Below are 21,657 nucleotides of genomic sequence, written 5' to 3' on the forward strand. Positions count from 1 at the left end.
CGGTGATTGGTAACTAAGAGAGCAAAAGTGTGGAAGCATCAACAAGTGCTCTGAGAACACTTTATTTGCATCCAAGCTTTTACTACATGGTGCCACCACATGAGCAGCCCCAAGGAAGCAGCACCCACACGAAGAGCTACAATTTGGTCAATTCAAGGAAGTAGTGAAAATATTCTCCCCAAAACTGAGGATTTGAGGTAAGGTTGTTTAATGATTGGATGTGATGTCTCCATAGTACCCAGTGAAAGTGAGGATGGCATTAAAAAATGTGAAATAGAGCTGACTAGGAACACATAACTGGAAATCTCATCCAAATATAGACATGATGATCTGTATAGTTATACGATTTTCCTCCAATAGTGTTTCTTGTCCAGAACTGAGAAAGAGAACAGAAAAAAAAAAAAACTTCATTTTTTGGATGTGACTAGGCATGACAGGAATGAAATAAATAAACCAGTCCAATTTTTTTTTATTTATTTAATGGTAGAGTGTTCTTTGTATTGGAATCACTGAGAGTTCTGAATCATGTCTGCATATTGTAAGCATCCTCACAACTGTAGAAATGCTGGAAATGAAATCAGGACACCAATTCCTGACAGGTACTAACCACCACACCAGTGCAATAAATAGGGATATATATATATATTTTTTATGGTGTCAATTTTAAATAGTTTTATTTAAGACATCGTATTTTCCACTTTACAATACAGTGCTTACAAAGTTCATCGTTATTTCCTTTCCCTGTGCACATATTCCATATTCAAGTATCAAGAATGCCATTTTTTTATGGCAGCTCAACTTTAAAACTGTCATGAAATTTGCTACAAATTTGGATCCTTTCATATTTTGTGTGGAACAATGCTAAATCTATGCTCAAGTTTGGCTTCATCAACCTCTTCAATAGTGGGCCCAGAAGAGGCACAACCAGAAGGAGGGTCCCCGCCACCAGGGAAGCCTCCGGGCATCTCTCCTGGCATGCCTCCCTCACTCTGGTACGGCTTGGTGCTGATGGCATTATAGACTTTTCCCAGCTCTTTCTGCTGTTCACTCTTCCTTCTCTGCAGTCTGATTCTTATCAAGCCAGTTGATGATTTCATTGCATTTGTCAAAATCTTCTGGTTGTCCTCATCATTGATCTTGCCTTGGAGTTTTTCATCGTTAACAGTTGCTTTCATGTTGAATGCATAGGATACAAGTGAATGCTTGGAAGACACCTTGTTGCACTGCTTCTCATTTTCAGCTTTGTACTTCTCATCTTCCTGGACCATGCGCTCAATGTCTTCCTTGCTCAGATAACCCTTGCCGTAAGTGATGGTGATCGTGTTCTCTTTTCCTGTACTCTTATCCACATCAGAGACACTGAGGATGCTATATGGCATCAATATCAAAAGTGACTTCAGTCTGAGGAACACCACCAGGTGCAGGAAGTGTGCCTGTGAGTTCAAACTTGCCAAGCAGGTTGTAATCCTTGGTCGTGGCCCACTCACCTTCATAAACGTGAACGAGTGCACCGGACTGGTGGTCAGAGTAGGTAGTAAAGGTCTGTGTCTGGTAGGAGTGGTAGTATTTCGCTTGATGATGACAGTCATGACTCTACCAGCAGTTTCAATGCCAAGAGAAAGAGGAGTGACATCCAATAGCAGCAAATCTTGAATATTTTCAGATTTGTCTCCAGGTAGGATGGTCACCAGGGCATCTGCACCATAAGCAACAGCCTCATCAGGGTTGATGCTCTTATTCAACTCTTTTCCATCAAACAAGTCCTGTAGGAGTTTCTGAATCTTGTGGATACAGGTAGACCACCCACCAGGACAACATCATGGGTCTAGGTCTTGTCGAGCTTGGCATCCCAAAGAGCTTGCTCTACAGGGTCCAGGGTGCATGGAAAGAGTCAGCATTCAATTCTTCAAACTGGGCATGAGTGATAGAGGTATAAAAGTTGATTCCTGCATAGAGCAAATCAATCTCAATGCTAGCCTGGGTGCTGGAAGACAGAGTACGCTTAGCATGTTCACAAGCAGTATGGAGGGAATGGACAGTCCTCATGCTCTCACTGATGTTCTTCTTATGCTTGCACTTGAACTCTGCAATAAATTGTTTGACCATTTGGTTCTCAAAATCTTCTCCACCTAAATGGGTGTCCCCAGCTGTAGGTTTGACCTCAAAAATTCCATCTACAACTGTGAGAATCAACACATCAAAAATGGCATTTCCTAAGTCAAAGATTGGCACATTTCTTTCAGCTCTAACCTTTTTGTTTAAGTTGTAACCAAGAGCAGAAGCAGTTGGTTCACTGATGCTAAGCACACTGAGACCAGAAATGGTTCCAGCATCTTTGGTAGCCTGACGCTGAGAGTCACTGAAATAAGCAGGTACTGTGAGAGCAGCATTGGTAACAGTCTTCCCAAGGTAGGCTTCTGCAATTTCCTCTATCTTTCTCAAAACCATAGATGACACTTCTTCTGGGTAGAAACTTTTTGTCTCTTCTTCCTTGTGTTCTACTTGGACCTTGGGCCTGCCAGCATCATTCACCACCATGAAGGGACAATGCCTCATATCAGATTGAACAACAGCATCATCAAATCTACGTCCAATCAGGCAGTTAGCATCAAAAACAGCTTAAATGAGGTTCATTGCAACTTGATTCTTTGCAGCATCACCATCAATTGTTAGGTATCAGGAAAAGCAACATAACTTGGGGTGGCTCGGTTTCCCTGATCATTGGCAATTATTTCCACTTTCCTGTACTGGAAGACTCCTACCCAAAAGTAGGTGGTGTCAAGGTCAGTTCCGGTTGCAGTTCTCTTAGATATGGTTGCTTCAGTGTAAGCATGGCTTGCAAAGAAGATACATCCTGACAGCTGCCCCTGCATTCAATGAGCAATAAATAGGGATTTGAAAGTTACCAAAAAAAAAAAAAAAAGGGACTAATTTGTGCAGTAGAAGAATTTCATGCATTCTTAAAAATGCCATGTAATTGTGTGATTAATCATGACAGTAAAACAATCAAATCTGTACTTTATAATTGTGAGGATGAATTTAGTGATTTATATAAACTCAATGAATGATGCAAATTTTTAGTCTGTGATATGTATAAACGACAAAGTACAAGTCATTTGTTAAACAAAAATCAACAATAGAGTCATTACTATTATGTGCTTAACACCTGAGTTTTGCAAACACAGGTTTCTTTTCATTAAATGCTTCCTTTCATTAAACAAGATGTATTATCTCATTGAAAATTTCAAGGACCACAATTAAGAATTAGATTTAAGTATATGATAAATGAATCATTGGACACCTAGATCACCTTTTGGCTGTAAAGAATTGGAGTAATTACTGAGCAGTGTCACTCCTGAGTTCTAATGCTATTTATACAACCTATCAACAATGTGATCCTAGGCTCCTGAACTTCCCTCAGCTCTATGGGCAATATTTCATAGAAGGTATTATAAGAAAATGATAAATGTAAGACGTTTAACATAGCATCTGGTACATAGTGAGCTCACAAAAATGCTACTTGGTATTATTATTATTAATGTTATTGTTCTAACTTATTATAAATGTGGCTACAGAAACACCAGAAGAATGCAAGCCATGTGATAAGACTCCTGTGAAGTCAATTTGAATTTAGATATTGTTAGATGAGCATGAATAAATCTATGGTTAAAAGAATTCACCAGGGCTCAGAAAGAGTAAATACGGTCAGTATCTCAAAACACAATGAAAGAAAATTCTGGGAGCTGTTTTGATACGATATATTCTATCATAGTAGTTTTTTTCTCTATTAAAAATGCTGGATACGACTCTTTGACGATGTTATTTGAAAAAGTGGAAAGGCTTTATCATTGTTACTAAAAAATATAATGAAAATTGATCTTCTGTTTGTTTTTACAGTATACTAAAATACAATAATGAAGGGTTAGAGTAATTTCCAATAAAGGTAAAATTAGGCCTAGAGAAAACATTTTTCATGGTAGGTAACAGAATAATCATTATCAGAGGTTATAAGTCAAATAATATGATATAGGTTCAAAAGCAGCTGATTAATTAATTACTCTACACAAGCTATGTAACTGCAATCTAAAGCAATTTTATAAAGGGTGAAATTTTAAAAACTGAATATTAATTGTATTATTAAAATATTAGATAAAACCATTTATGGTACATAATGAGAGGAATGTGAAAATATTTATTTGATTATTGTAATGAGTCTAATTCTCCTTATTCGATTTTTTGAGGATGTTAGAAATATAACCCCTCTGGAGAAATAGCTATTCACTGTTACTTTGATTATTCTCTACTAAAGTTTTCCCCCTCATTACTATATTTAGCAGAATATAGGACAGAATGACTTTTGAAGCTATTTGCAGAAAAAGTAAAGTGTTACCGGGAGAATGCAAGCTATCTAGATCCAGAACATGGATTTATGTAATTGCCTTTCACTGATTCCTTCAAATACAGAGGATGCCAAACAAATGTATTACACATTTTAACAAAGGAAAACACTGCATTAAAATCATAATACTCAGTATATACTGGTAACAAAAGACGAATACAAGTCACGTTTGACTTCTGCAATTACAACAGGTGCTCAAAGTGTTTACCATCAGTGTAATTTTACCACAGGTTTTTTTTTTCCTTTCTTAAAATATGTATACATTATTTTGGCTGTATATATATATATGCTATATATATAGCATACACACACACACACATATAGTGGAAAGCGACGGTGGATATCATCTTGTTTCTGATCTTAGAGGATTTTTTTAGATTCCACATGTAAGAGAGATCTTATAGTATTTGTCTTTCTCTGTATGACTTATTTCACTTAGCATAATGTCCCCGAGGCCCATCCATGTTGTCACAAATAGCAAGACTTCATTTTTTTTATGGCTTAACAATATTTACATATATATATTATATTGCATATAATATAATATATAATACATAAATTATATTGTATAATTTTATAATTATATATAAAGCATATAAGTTATACGAATTGTGATATGTATAATACATAATATAATATATATATCACAATTATATATATATATATATATATATATCACAATTTCTTTACCATTCATCTGTTCATGGACACTTAGGTTGTTTCCATATCATTGCTATTGTAAGTAACACTGCAACAAACAAGGGGTGCAGATATCTCTGAGTGGTGTTTTCATTTTCTTCAGATAAATACCCAAAAATGAAATTGTTAGATCATATCGCAGTTCTATTTTTAAGTTTCAGAGGAAGCTTCATACTGTTTTCCCAAGCGGCTGCACCAATATACATTCTAACCAACAATGCACAAGGCTTTTCTTGTCTTCACATCCTCACCAACACTTTTTATTTCTTATATTTTTGATAATAGCCATTCCAACAGATGTAAGGTGGTATCTCATTGTGGTTTTGATCTGCATTTCCCTGATGATTAATGATGTTGAGCATCTTTTCATGTACTTGTTGCCATCTGTATGTCTTCTTTCGAAAAACATCTATTCAGGTTTTCTGCCCATTTTTTATTGGATTATTTGTTTTTTTGCTCTTGAGCTATGTAAGTTCTTGATGTATTTTGGATATTAGCCCCTTAGCATATATATATTATGAAAATGCTTTCTTTCATTCGGTAGGTTGCATTTTACACTTTGTTGATGGCTTCCTTTACTGTGCAGAGATTTTTATGTTGATGTAGTTCCACTCGATTATTTTTGCTTTTGTTGTTTTTGATTTTTGTGTAAGATTCAAAAAAACCATTGCTAAGATATCAAGGAGCTTACTGTCTATGTTTTTTTCTAGCAGTTTCAGGTCTTATGTTTAAGTTCTTAAAATATTTTGTGTTAATTTTTGTGTATGGTGTAAGATAGTAGTCAAGTTTCAGTTTTTGGCCTACTGCTCTCCAGTTTTTCCAATACCATTTATTGAAGAGATTGTCTTTTCCCCATTGAATATTCTTGCTCTTCTGTCATAAATTAATTGTCCATATCTGTGTGGGTTTATTTCTGAGCTCTTTATTTTATTCCATTGAGCTCTGTATCTGTTTTTATGCCAAAACCACACTGTTTTAATTACTATAGCTTTGCAATATAGTTTTTAAATCAGGGAGCACAGTGCCTCCTGCTTTGTTCTTCATTCTCAAGATTGTTTTGGCTATGTGAAGTATTTTGGGGTTCCATAATTTTTTTAATTATTCGTTCTATGTTTATGAAAAATGCCATGCGAACTTTGACAGGAATTGCATTTAATCTATAGATTGCTTTTAGTAGTGTGGATATTTTAACAATTTTGATTCTTCCAATCATGAGCACGAAATATCTTTTCATTTATTTGGTGTTTACTTCAATATCTCTCATTAATATTGTGTAGTTAACAATATATAGGTCTGTCATCTCCTTGGTTAAATTTAGTCCTTGGGTTTATTATTTTTGATGCATTATAGATGCTATTTTTTCTTTATTTCTCATTCTAATAGTTTGTTACCGGTGTATAGAAATGCAATAGATTTTTGCATGTTAATTTTGAGGACTTAAATTGTTCTTTCATTTAGAACATATTTCTCTATTCCTTCATTTTCTTTACTCTCTGTGTTGGTTTCCATACAGTAGTTGAAACAACCACTTCTCCCAGCATTGAAGGAGTGGCCTCACGTATGAGGTGAAACTTATCATTCAACCCTGCCCCAGCTCTTTGTCATTTCTCAAACCTTTTTTGCTTGTCTAAGCAGATTTTTACATTTTAAAAGTTTCCAGTGGTTGAGGATGAGGACCTCATCTCCAAGGAGTCCCCGAGGAGATCTTAGCACCTAGACTCAGGCTGTTTGAAAGTCAGACCTTCAGGCAGAAGCTTTAAGAGTATGCAAATATATATAATTTTATGGGACCACAAGTGTAAGCCCCATTAGAGAGACAATCTGGTAGCGTCCCCTGGGTGACAGTTGCAAAAATTAGGGTCTCCAGGCGAGTGCATAAGCTGTTTCCTAGAAGAAACTGGTGAGCTGGAGCGAGGCAGAAGACAGTGCTACCTTGGCATCCACAGCCTATGTTCTTTTCAGAGCAGCTCCACAGTCTACTAAATGTTACCAAACCTGAAAACTGCTCCCTAGGCTGAAGCTCCATGACAAGTGTTGGGTCCTCCTTCACAGAAAGACCTGAGGTGGGGGGTGGGGCATCAGCCTGCTATCTTCACAGTGCCCTGTAGGTGGCAGCCGGCCAAGACCTGTCTCTGATTGCCACAGTTCCTTGGGACCCATGAATGCAAGCTCTGGTGACCACTATAGCCAACCAATCAAGTGGCATCCCCTGGACAGCAGCTGTAAAAACAGTAGCAACAGATATAAAACCCAAGGCACCAGCTGCATGTAAGTCTTCCCTTCAGGAAACAGTGGTATTTGGAGCATGGCAGAGCGTGAAGGTGAAGATAGTTCCTATTCTCTGAAGTCTCTAGAAAGGATTAGGGTCAACTCCCAAATGTGTGTTTAATTAGAAGCCTACCCCTCAGGCCACAACCATGATGATTAGCTAATACATCTCCTTCACAGAAAGACTGAGCTCCTGAATCTGTTGCCTCTTGCTGTGCCCTAAGGGTGGTAGTTATTTAAGCAATCTTTCTTCTAAGGGGGATCAAACATATGGTGATGGAAGGAGAACTGTCTCTGGGTGGTGAACACACAATGGGATTTATAGATGATGTAATACAGAATTGTACACCTGAAATTTATGTAATTTCACTAACAATTGTCACCCCGATAAACTAAAAAAAAAAAAAAAAAAAAAAAAAAATCTTTCTTCATTAGCTAAGTCCTGTGGGACCCATGAGGATAAGGCATAAAGTCAGACAATGAAGCGATGTCCTCTGGCAGCAGCCACAAAAATCACGGCACCAGAGAGTGTTATGTGCTCCTTTCTGGGTAACATTGAATATTACAGTCCTATGAGACTACGAATGCAAGCCCCCCAGCTTCCCGAGTCAGGCAGTAAATAGGCATCCCCTCTGTGAGAGTCTCAAACATCAGTGCACAAGACTCTTGTAAAAGCTCCCTTCCAGGAGACACTGGTGCTCTGATGCATGGCAAAAGGAGAGCAGGATGATGGCACCCGTAAGTCTCTGTCCTTGGAGAGTGTTCCAGCTGGCTTCAAGATATGTGTATTAAGTCAGATACTGCCCCTCAGGTAGACACTCTAATATAAGCAGGTAAGCCTTCTTCACTTTAAGTCTGGGCATGATTGTGTACCCTGAGCTGGGCTCAGGAGCAGGTAAATCCGAGCATGAGGGACCTTTAACAGCTGTCTCCCTGGGACAATCTTGTGGGTCTTAGGACATAAACCCTGTTAGTTCTCAATGCTAGATGTTTTGGGGTCTAGTCTTTCAGGTGGAGGTCCTAAAATTTTCAGTGCCCAGTATGGGGTTTGAACCCTTTGCTCCTCTGGGGGAAGCTCCAGGTTTTGAGTTTTCTCCTGGCTTTGGGTCATCGTTCCATGAGTACAGTTTATGGCAAGACTGTGTCCTAGCCTCTCTTTCCTCCTTCGATGTGGTTTTCTAATAGTTTTCCCAATGTATAGTCATCACTCAGCCAGACTATAGGTTTTGTTAAGAGGAAATTATTCTATATGTAACTGTAGACTCAGTGTGTCCATGGGAAGAGGTGAGCCATCTTGAACTAGAACACTATTATTTTTTATTTTCATATATAATAAATTTCATTACCATGGGCCAATATTTTCCTAGTTATGCATGATATAGCAGTGAACAAGAAAGAGTTCTTGATCTCATGAAGCTTCCTTTCTAGTGTGAAAGATGGAAAACAAATCAATGTATAACGTAGTATCAAGGAATGATTTTAGGACCTGATAATCCCGTCTTACACAGAGAGACAGAGATAGATATAGATACATGTAAATATAACTTTCATTTGAGGATGAACTGTTTTTCAAATATGACATTTATAGTTCAGAAAATCATATAATATATACCCTATGACAGGCACCTTAGATTTCATGGTAATTTACTGTTTTATGGTTAGGCATTCAATTTGTATAAAAACCTTCAGCAAAGTGAAAGCTGTTTCTCAAAAGGAAACAAAAGTTATTTACTGAAATAAGATATAATTGTGTGTCCTAAAACCTATGGGTTTTAGGATTTCTGTATTTCCCCAATCAAAATGTGCCATAGCATATACACAGCTTCCGGACCTGAGCATATATTTCTTGAAAAGTTGTAGATACTTGGTTAAAGTGTCAAAAGACGGGGATTCCTGCAATGCAGTCTAAACAATTTGTTGAGCCTACTTTAGCAAAGGCACAATTGGAAACAGGGAGAATTTGAAATCACTTAGTAAAAAGGTCCCTGAATTACATTATTTTTTTTTTTTTGTATTTAAAAATCTATGGAAAAATCCACCAAAATCCACCAACAGGCATACCTTTTTCTGAGTGATAGTGGTATGAGGAATATTGACTTGTCTTTTACATAATTTTTATAAGGCATTTAAGGAGCCTGAGATTTGTTCTTCAGGGCCTATCAGCATATTTCTAGTCACCCAGATTTAAATCTCATGTCATATCTATGAATATATCTGAGGGACATAATACCTTTAGTAGGGCAACACAATTGGCTTACCTGCTGACTAAATTGAAGCATGAAATCAGAAAATTTAGTAAACCTCTTAAACCAGAGAGAAAAAGTATATTTCTGTTCTGCCCAGGGCAGGCCAACATCTGTTTTTGCTATTCTGTATTTTTGGGTAATAAATAAACATTTTCCAAGTAACTAGCTGTATATCTGGCTACATGTGCTATTGATTCGCTATAGTAAATACATTTCAGTGAGAACAGCAGTTGAAATTGTAATCACCAATTAACCAACCGGACGCCCATACTGGAAATAAGACAAACTTCCCCTAGAACTTTATCCCCAGCATCAGATATGAGCACAAGGACTGAAATACCCCTTTCCCAGACTCCTCTGCTCTACTAACAAATGTATAGGGAGAGTGATAGAAATTACTCTTCCATGCAACACCTCCAGCTTTGCCAGCACAATCAGCCTTGAATCTATGGAGACTAAATTAAACAGGCCTTTTAATCTGTTTATGTCAGTCATCGTAGGAAGGCCCAGAATTCCAAGTCATCTCTCACCTTCTGCACACTGATGCCCTTTATGTTCCTACTTAGCCACTCATCCCCAATTCCTGAAACCCTTCAACCCCTCTTCAATTTCTGAAACACTTCAAATAAAACACTATTGAACCCCGTTATTTCACCTTTTTCTAATTGCTAAAACACTGAAAATTAATGTTTCATCATCATCATCAAACTCTCCTAAATATTCTGATAACTTCTCGCCCTAAAGGAAACATAATTCTTCCCTGAGGACTCTTGATTTCTCTGTGGGAGTAACTGTGTACCTCTACAGTTCTCAGGCCTCCACAGGTCTGGAGGTATCCTTCTTAATTCTTATTGCTGCTTTCACACAATTCTCCCCACGCCCCTAAATTCCCCATTTTTGAATTTTACATTATCAGATTGGTTCATCAAATAGACTTCATTGTTGCTGTCATATGTACATCCCTAGATGTTACTGCTGATTTCTCAGTGATTTTATCTCCTGCTTACTAACACTACATTTTGTATGATTCCTGCTTAAATTCTTTGTTATTTCAAAATATATCTACATGGTCTTTCTAATGACTTTTGCCTCTCAGGCCCTTGAACTTCTTTGCCCCACTGATCTGATCTTTCTATGTCAGTTGCTCATTTCCACAGAAATATCTTAGACTGTGCCATTAGAAAGAACTGAAAACACTTCACAATCTTATTTCCAAATATTCAAACTTTGGGCAGAAATCCTTTGACATTAAGATGACCTCCAACCCATGTATCCTTTGTTTGTTTGTTTGTTTGTTTCATCCATTGTCTCTTCCATTCAATGGCCTTTCTCTCCTTCTTACCAAAATCAAATTATATGGCATTATGGGTTGAATTGTGCCTTCTCTCCAAAATCCATATGCTGAAGCCCTAACTCCCAGTAGCCCACAGTGTGACTGTATTTGAAGCCAGGACCTTTAAAGAGGTAATTTAAACTAAATGAAATTACATTTGTGGGCTCTAATCCAATTTGGCTGTTGTCCATATAAAATGAGGAATTTTGGATACACACTTAGATACCACAGATGTGTGTGCCCAGAGGAATGACCATTTGAGGACAAAGAAAAAAAAGGTGGCTATCTGCAAGTCCAGGAGAGGGGCCTCAGGAGAAACCAAACTTGCCAACACCTCGATCTTGGAATTACAGCCTCCAGACTGATAAAATAAATTTCTATTGTTTAAACCAGCTGATCTGTAGTATTTTGTTATAGCAGCCCTAGCAAACTAATACAGATTTTGGTACTAAAAAGTGGAGTGCACCTGTAACTAATGCCTAAAAATGTGGAAGTGGCTTTGGAACTACGTAATGTGTTCTGCAACAGACTGGAAGAGTTTTGAGTCACATGTTAAAAAACGCTAGATTGCCTTGAAGAGACTGTTGGTAGAAATATGGATATTAAAGGTGATTCTGGTAAAACCTGAGATGGAAATGTGGAATATGTTATTGGAAACTGGAGGTAAGGCAATCCTTGTCACAAAGTGCCAAAGAGTCAGTTCTCCTTCCATCTCCATATATTTGACTCTGGGTGGTGAACACACAATGCAATATATACATGATGTATTATAGAAATGTACACTTGAAACCTATACAATTTTACTAACCAACGTCACCCCAATAAATTAAAAAACAAAACAAAACAAAACAAAAAACACCATAAAGTGGCAAAAAAACTTGGCTGAATTGTGAGCGACCTCAAGAGAAACCAAACCTGACAACACTTTTATATGGGACTTCTGACCTCTAGTATTGTGAAAAACGTAATTTCTGGTGTTTCAGTCATCCAGTCTGTTGTATTTTGTTATGGCAGAACTAGTGAGGTAATACATATGATGATTCATTAAAATTACTTTTCTTTACATTTTTCCCCCTTTCTCCTTCACATTTTATCACATTTGCTTTACATAACCACAACTCTGGTTAATTCGATGTGTCTGTCTATTCTACACATATAACATACATTTGATAAGTCTGAGGAAAGAAAAAAAAAAACTCAAACAAAACCATACTGACTGATCAGGCTTTAAAAATAAAACTACATATGTCAACTGGGCCCTTAATTGAATGGCAATTATTCTGTAATTCCCTATTGCATTGATTTTTATACTCTTTTAGGACATTATTTCAGATATTGTATTCTTATCTCAAAGTTCTAACACTTAAATACCCTCACTCTGAGATTAAAACTTTTATTCTTATTTTACTGAGAAATTTCAAACAATCAAAACATAATTTCCACCATCTCCCATCCTGACATTTCCTCACCTACCAGCAGCTACACCTCAATGTGCTGACTTTCCACCCATTGTTAAAGATCACTGTTTGCATCGGGAGATAATCTCTCCATTTCTTTTAATATTTTTGCAATTATATGTTAATTTTTTCATCCTTCAACAGTAACTTTTAGGGGATTTTAAGTTTCCAGAAAAAATATGCAGATTTCCAGATTTTTTATGTAAACTTTCACAACTTCCCCATGTTTTCTATCTTGTGTTAGTGTGGTGCATTACTACAATTGAAGAAACAATATCAATACATTATTTTTAACCAAAGTGCATAGTTTATATTAGTTTGCTCTTTGTGATGTAATTCTGTGGGATTTGACAGATGCATATATCCTGGGTAAACCATTGCTGTACCATACACAATATCCTCTTTGTTTCCATGTTTTGGCAGTTATGAATAAAGCTGCAGTAAACATTCATTGCAAGTTTTTATTTGTATATAAGTTTATACCTCAGCTGGATAAAAATCTAAGAGCAAGACTGATGGATCTTATGGTAAGCCAATAGTTAGCTTTGTAAAAACTGCCAGACTGTCTTGCAAAGTGGCTGTACCACTTGGTATTCCTGCCAGCAAAGAGTGGGAGTTCCTCTCACTCCACATCCTCACCAGCATTTAGTTAGGTAATATTTTGGATTTTATCAATCCTAGTAGTTGGGTACTAGTATCTCACTATTGACTTAATTTGCATTTCCCCGATGACATATGATGTTGAACATCATTTTATATGCTTATTTGTCATCTGCGTATCTTCTTTGTTGAAATGTCTGTTTTGATCTAATTCCTTAACTTTTCTTTTCTTTGCTTTTTCAATTAAAGTTTATTGGTGTGACAATTGTTAGTAAAGTTACATAGATTTCAGATGTACAGTTCTGTAATTCATCATCTATGTATCACATTGTGTGTTCATCACCTAGAGTCAGTTCTCCTTCCATTACCATATATTTGAACCTCTTTACCCTCATCTTTCACCCTTTACCCTCTGGTAACCACAAGACTATCGTTTGTGTCTATGAATTTTTGTTTCTTTGGTTTTGCCAACTGAACAGCATTATCCCAATATCTCCTACAATTAAATTTTTTCCCATCTACATAATTACTTCCCTCATCAAAAAAAGAAATTTTTTCATTAAAAACATAACTTATCTTGTTCTATATATCCTGATGACTATCCCTATTTCCATTCCCTTTGACTGTCCCCTTATTTCATCTATGCTTACAGCAATCAAGGTTTTGTCCTAGCATTCCACTAAAACTACTGTTTAGAACACATGTTCTATATCAAATGGTTGATTCCAAATTCTTGCCTTTTTGATGTATCAATGTCATTTTACATAACTGTTTTCCTAGTTGTCAAAAACTTTTTTTTTTTTAACTTGGTTCCAATAAATGTAATAAATGCAGTTCTACATCACTAATTGTTCCTTCTCCCTTGCCTTTGTAACTTTTATTCTCCCCTCTCTTAATGCTGAAATGTATCATGGCTCAGTTCTTAACTGCCTTTTTATCCCTATTTACAGTCCATTCTTTGGTGAATGCATTATCCTCCGTTATATTGAATACCATCTATTTGCTGATAATTACCAAATTCATATATTTTGTCAGATCTCCCAGTCTCTCAAATTCCAAACTCATAATTCTAACTGCCATTTCTTAATATCACTTGGTAAACTTAATACACTTTTCAAAATTAGCATGTCTATCATTGATTGCCTGAGCTTTCCCCTCAAATCTGCCCACCAGTATTTATTAAGTAGAAGATAAATCCCAGTTATTCAAGGTAAAGACCCTGTATTAATTATTTACCATCCAAACAGAACTTTAGAATTAAAGGTTGCACTAAAATAATTAAATTATATATTTTAAAAATATTTTAATTGACTAAAATTATTATTTCGGTGGATCTGTAAAATAATTATACTACAAACATTTTTTTAAATAAATGTATGTTTACATCCTTGTGACTATTTTGTAACTATCAATTTGTATTCCTTAATCCTTTCACATTTTTTACCCAGCGCCACAAATCCTCTCCCCATTGGCAACCATCAGTTGTTGTTTTTTTCTGTATCTATGAGTCTGTTACTGTTTTATTTGTTTATTTTGTTATTTAGATTCCCTGAATAAATTATATAAATGTCTAACTATTATGCTATACATCTGAAATTAATATAAAATAATACTGAATGTCAATTGTAACTGAAAAAAATAAATATTTAAAAAAATTATAAATCAATGTTTGTGTAAAAAATGATATAGCTCTAAAAATTAATGGGGAGAATCTTCTTAATAGATTACCATAGGCAGTATAATTGTTCTTCCAGTTTGAATGTATAATGCCATATACTGGTTCTGCAGCAGCATTAAGTGTGTGGGGGGAACACAACATGTCTTTGCAGTTGATACATTGCCAAATAAGATGAGAAACACCTACATCTGATGGTTGTCATCTCTATCAATACCATGTCTTCTCTATCAGAGAAATGACACCTGGATGCAGTGACAAAATAAGACTTAGCACTCTCTTCCACTGGGTGGAGATGAGTGTGTTTAAACGTGAGAGAAGAATAAATTGCATGTTTGGAAACCAGAAGAATGACTGTAGAAAACACTGTTTGATAATTAGCTCTCCTGTGTCCCCCTCATCTCAGCACGCAACTGAACTACATTTTCCATTCTCCATGCAGTTAATTAAGTATGGCCACGTGATTGAGTTCTGCCCAATATGATGCAGATGGAACAATGTGTCCTACTTGCAGGCCTGGCTTATAAAAATCCACCAAGATATATTCCAGAGGACCATGGTGTCTTGGAGGACATGTATTTAAAATGATACAACTTGAAACGATCCTGGATTTCTGATTTACAGATAGAAAGAGAACCAACCACTAGCCATGGATATCCGTTTGGGACTACTGTTTAGTGTGAAACAAGCTTCTAATTTTTTACAGGAAATACTATCCTATGATGTTACAAGTGAGAATAATGTTTCTCTTTGCAGGAAAGTTAGTGATTGGGAAAGACCCAAGTGGAGCTTCTCTGGTGCTAGTAGTACTTTGTTTCGTGATATTGATGCTAGTTATCCTCAATTTGTTTAAACTCACTAAGCTATGATTTTCATAATTTGTGTAATTTTATGTATATATATTTCATCAATATTTATTGAAAATATTGGAAGTATTACTATGAATTCATATATTATTTTTACTCAGAAAAAAATTAACAAAGAAGCTGGGATCACTCCTAGCTCCCAGGTTGCAGCCTCCAGACACAATATTCTACTAAACAGAATCAGAGTTAGAGAAATGGCTGATTTCTGATCTGGGGCATGATATGTACCAGATAAACTTGAAAAAAAATTTCATACCAGATGACAAAGAAGGCAAAAAACCCTACTATAGGCATGTCAAAAAGACTAAGTCAAGTTGACGAGGTTTACACACCAAAGGTGCTACTGGTTGAGTATCAATAAGAATGATAAGTAGTGGATTGAAACATATTAAGTAAGTTTAACATTTTTAGTTCATAATGATTTTAAAAAACAACAGCATCCAATTAGGCACTGTTGAAAGATCCAGGGGAAATATCTAATTGTGTTTAAAACTAGTAAATGAAAAGAAAGAATTAAACATTTATTAATCTTTTCTTTTATGAACTATACAACTATGTATCCAAGTAGGAAATGGGGGAAATTTCTCATTATAGAAAAAGTCAGCTAATAAATGAAAATGAAATAATTAATTTAATACTTGATATTTTCAGTGTTTAATAAAATAATGGATCTAGGTATTCAATATCAACAACTGCTAATATCACAAAATGAGGGACAGCAAAACATCACCTGACTCTAATAGACGAGCACAACCATTCTTATGAAGTATTCCTGCCAAAAAAACTGAATTGATTTATTATCAAGCCTTTATCATCAAATATAAATTTTATGAAAATGAAGACCTAGAATAAACTACACAATAATGATGTAACCAACAAAATCTGTGCAAGACTTTACCAGGTAATACTACTTCTTAAAATTAATACTGAAAACGTTTTTTCTTTAGGAAAGTACAAAGAGCAATAAAAGTTGGAGTGGAGACTGTTAGATATTTTTAATGACTTTAATAGAAAATGTTAACCAATTGCCCTGTATTTACCTTATTTCAAAATTGAATTTTTAAATTAATTGTTAAATAAAGTTATATTATTTGTGATACAATTGTCAAACTACACTTAATTTTTAAATGAATAGCAAAGCACTGTTGTTTTTCTTCTAGATGCGTTATAGTATTAAGTTTGTCATTTAAAAATAAAGACAGAATCTTTGTCTTTCAGAGATACATGCTGAAGTATTTATAAATAAAATAATATGATGTGTGGGATATGCTATTAGGTTGGTGCAAAAGTAATCGCACCTTTTTAAAAGGTTAAAAACTGCAATTACTTTTGCACCAACCTAATGTAAAATAACATGGTAAGAGGAGAAGTGAATGAGTGACAATAGAATAATGTTTATTTAAGCCTTCAGTATACTATCTATTCTTATGGGTATTCAAAATTCTCCAAAATTAAGTGATCATGAGTGTCATGACAACATTAATAGATATAATCTGCTACCATCCATGTTTTACAAAACATCAACTATATAGATATATACTTGAATACGCACAGAAAAATTCTGAAAGGATACATAAGAAATTGATAACAATGGTTAATTCTGGAGAGCAGGACTAAGTTAGGAACATTGGGGAAATTAGAGATGATAAATAAAATGTTTGGTTATTACATTATTACAAATTATCTTGTTTTATAAGAAAGGATATATCTCGTAGTAAAAAAAATTCTATCTGTAATGTTGAAAGTCAAATAAAATACATTTGCACAGGGTTTGGAAAAAGCAGAGTATAAGTCATATCTTACAAAACAGACAAAAACAGTAAGAGGAAAAAAATGAGGAGAATACTGAAAGTGTCTTTGGATATCTGAATTTTTGGTAATTTTATTTTTATTTCTACACATTCTAAATGTTCTATAAGTATTTATCTCAATATTATATTATAAAAATACCTTTAAACATAATATACTATACCCTCTAAAAAATTGCAAACCAATCTTTCCCTCAGCCCCCGAAAGTTGACTCTCCCCATCTTCATTATCCCATCTACTTCTCATGATCATAGCACTTATTACCTCTTACATACGAATACATTACTTTTATATTATTTGTCTTCACTGTTTTTATTAATATATATCCCAGAAAACTGTGGCTTGCACATCTATGCTTAATTGATATTGCTGAATTAATAAAAATGCGCTGTCATTCACCAGGACATGTTTTTCTTCTGAATTTTAAAAAATGATGAGCTAAATAGGAATATGATTGACTTACCATTGCTGCATCCCTCAAGTCTTTGATGATTTGCATAATTTCTGCTTTTTTTTTTTTTTTTTTTTTTTCCGCCAGACACAGGTTCTTTCATTGGGTTTACCAAGTTGGAAGTAAAGGGAAGCTTAGGGTATTTCTTTCAATCCATCCTACCTTAATATCCCTTATTATAAAGGTAAAGGAGCCAAATATGTCCATTTAAACAATAGTCTCAGGGACAAATGATGCTATCTTGCTTTGTCTCTCTATTGTTTTTTTTGTTTGTTTTTTAAATTACTGTTCCTAATATTCACTTTGATTGCTCTGTCCTGAACTTTTTGTCTTTCTCAGTCCCTGATACCTTGCTAGTTTTTAAAAGGCATTTCCCCTAGCAGTCTGAGTTGCATTCCTTGAACTCTCCACAATTCTGAACAAGCTTTTCTCCTAAAACCAGCCTATACACCATGTTTCACTTTTTGATTACCAGATAATTTATGAAGCATTTAGGCCCTATCAGATATCTTGTACCTCTCCTATATCACTACCTGCAGAATATCCCTTTGGGTCTTTTTACTTGCTATTTCCCTCTAGCATCATCTATATTGTCTATTCTGTTTTCCCATACTCCATTCCAAGTTCAGCCTTTCCTCCTTCCCCTCTCTAGAAACTAGTGTTTTTGATGCATGCTTCACAGTGAAACGAAACTTCTAGTTTACATGTAAATCCATTCAACCAACTACGTGTATGTTTGTTTACCCCTGGAGGTAACCATCAGTTGAGGAGGCACTGTTTCTCAAGTAGTTATGACTTTATTTTCCTTGACTGCAACTATATAGAATGATTATTATATTCTTTCTAACTCTTGAATGAGGTATTTAGATGGCATGGGATAAGTGAACATGACCTATAGTTAATCTGGCATAATTATGTTACCTGGAGTTGCACAATCTTCAATATCCAAGAAGTCACTGTTTTCTGTATGATTGATTCAGGTTGCACAGTCCACAAAAGGTGCTAAACATAAAGAGAATTACTGATTAAATATTTTGCACATGTCCCAAGAGAAGTCATTATTTTTAAGGAAGACTTTTCAGTATGTGTACTATAGTTTATCAATGTAAATGATTTTACAGATAAGGTAATATATATTATATATGTTTCATACACATAATAAATAGCATAAATATATTATAAGATTGATTTTTGACATTTTCATATTATTTAGATTCCAAAAATACTAAAGAATAGTAGCTATAGATAAATTCCTATAGGTACCCAAATACTGCAGATATAAATCAAACAAATTTTAACATTCTTAAAAATAAAAATATCTATTTAAAAACCATTTGGGACCATGAAAAATGTTACAATTAGAAAAATAAATGATATTTACACATGTGATTTAAAGCATGTCTAATACTTGGTATTACTAGTATTTACATAGTCCAGACGTAGTCCTACAGTCAGATATGTCGCAAAAAATGATGATTTTTCTTTTACTGGGAATAGCAGAGTTTTGTTTATAATTATTTTTAGTCACTATAGGATATATTTGCTGGCAGTATTAGTGTTAAGTGAGAGTAGTGCAGAGGCACAACTTTTCAATAGAATGCTCTCCTTAATTATCACAGTTTTAATTATCAGATTTTGTAATTTCCTAAGAGGTAATATTATGACTTTTACCAACAGATAATTAATAAAAGATTTTAATACGCAAATTTTAAAATGAAAATATAGAGTCTGCCCTATTTATTTATTGAATGACTCTGAGGATATTCTAAGGGTACAAAAACTAACACTTAGCTCTGTCTTCTATTACAGATATCAGCTAAAAAGACAAAACATACACTTGAGAAAGGTTGGTAAACAGTTATAGCAGTATAAACTATATAACTTATTAACATGTAAACTGAGTAGAAATAATAGTGTGAGTCAGAGCAAAGGATTTAAGCATCTTGTGATTCTGTTAACACAGGCTTTATTCTACATATCTATTTTGATTGACAGAGGAAAACCTCTCCTAATGGCAGATCCATTGATGAATAAATATTTGGTAGATATCCCTGTTGTTTGGCAAACTAGCCTCTGTACACAGAGGGCAAACAGAGACCCGTCCAGATAGGTAGCAGGTTTCATAAGTGAGGGAACTTACTTATGAGTCTTGTCCTGGGTGCTGAAAGAAAAGCAGATCTCACATGCTACCAGAATCCTAAAAGTTTATATAGAGGCTTTCATTGGATTCAGTTACATATACCATCCAGATGGTCTTCACAACAGAGTGATCTCTTAAAGCTGTATCCTTGAAAACGGCTCCCACTGTGGGTATGATGGGCAGAGCTTACATTCCAAGGACAGAAGGAGGGGTCAGGAGCCTTGGATTGCTCTGGTCCAGCTTCCGGTCAATCAGTGGTCATGTCCTCTTGATGACCACCTCCAAGAATCCCGTATAGGTCCATTCCAATATTATTTAAGAATATTCACATGTCAAAACTCCTAAAGAAAAAATATATAAGCAAATTTTTATAAGACCACAAGTAAAAGAAGATTATTATAACATAGGAAAATTATAACATAGAAAATTCTGTTGATTCTATCTTCAAAATATATACAGAATCCAACTATTTCTCCTGGACATCACTGTTAACACCATGTCCAACCCAATATAATGCCTCTCATGGATTACAGAAATCTTTTTATAATATTGTTAAAAACATTTATTTTGACAGACTTTGTCATAAATAAGTCAATAGCAGTCCCATTCTGCCACAGATGCATCTGTGTAGTAAGAGCCCTGTGCCATCCAACTGGGGAATGTCTGAACGATGTCCATGTCTTAACCCAGCCAAAGTACACCCCTTCCGTGTTGCTCCTATTCATTGATGGCTTCCAAATACAGGTGACCAAATAGTCTTTTACCTCCAAAGTAGACCAGATAAATAGCAAGAGGAATAATGTCCCAGCAGACAGCACACTGGCTGCCCTTGATGTGCTGCTTAACCCTCTGCTTGGTCTCTTTATTCAGCTTCACCATGGCACAGCCAGAGTGCTACAGTGCGGACCTGCTATAGCACCAACCGAGTCAGGAATCCAAAAGGTAAAAGGAGATGTGCTTGTGCCACACATGGCCTTTATGGCAAGAGCTGTGTCACCCCTAAAGCTTTTGAACTCATCTCCCTGCTTCCACTCTTGGACCCCTACAGCCTATGCTCAGCCTGTCTACCAAAGTATGTATTTTAAAATATAACTATATCACTCTTGCACAAAACCCTAGAATGGCTCCACAAATGAGAACCAGCGTACAGACATGTGGTGCATTATGGCATTTTAGTCAACAAGAGACTGCATGTGCGACAGTGGTCTCATAAGATTATAATGGAGCTGAAAAATTCCAATCACCTAGCGATATAATAGCCATCATGACAATATAGGGCTATTCATTACTCACAGGTTTATGGTAATGATGGTGTAAACAAACCTACTGCACTGCCAGTCATATAAAAGTATAGCACAGGATGGCTGGATGGCTCAGCTGGTTAGAGCAAGAGCTCTTAGCGACAAGGTTGCCGGTTCAATTTCCACACGAGATGGTGGGCTGGACCCCCGGCAACTAGATTGAAAATGGTGACTAGACTTGGAGCTGATGTGCTGCTTAACCCTCTGCTTGGTCTCTTTATTCAGCTTCACCATGGCACAGCCAGAGTGCTCTAGTGCGGACCTGCTATAGCACCAACCGAGTCAGGAATCCAAAAGGTAAAAGGGGATGTGCTTGTGCCACACATGGCCTTTATGGCAAGAGCTGTGTCACCCCTAAAGCATATAGGGGTATATATACACCCCTATATGTATACACACACACACACACACAC

The 21,657-nt window shown here is 35.6% G+C and overlaps 1 pseudogene; it reads right to left on the reverse strand.

Annotated features, from left to right (window-relative positions):
* Positions 1-839: 839 nt before the first annotated feature.
* On the reverse strand, positions 840-2,807 carry LOC117020671 (heat shock cognate 71 kDa protein-like; annotated as a pseudogene).
* Between the last annotated feature and the right edge of the window lie 18,850 nt (positions 2,808-21,657).

Source organism: Rhinolophus ferrumequinum, chromosome 3 (genome assembly GCF_004115265.2).
Source record: "Rhinolophus ferrumequinum isolate MPI-CBG mRhiFer1 chromosome 3, mRhiFer1_v1.p, whole genome shotgun sequence".
In the NCBI taxonomy this organism is placed as follows: Eukaryota; Metazoa; Chordata; class Mammalia; order Chiroptera; family Rhinolophidae; genus Rhinolophus; species Rhinolophus ferrumequinum.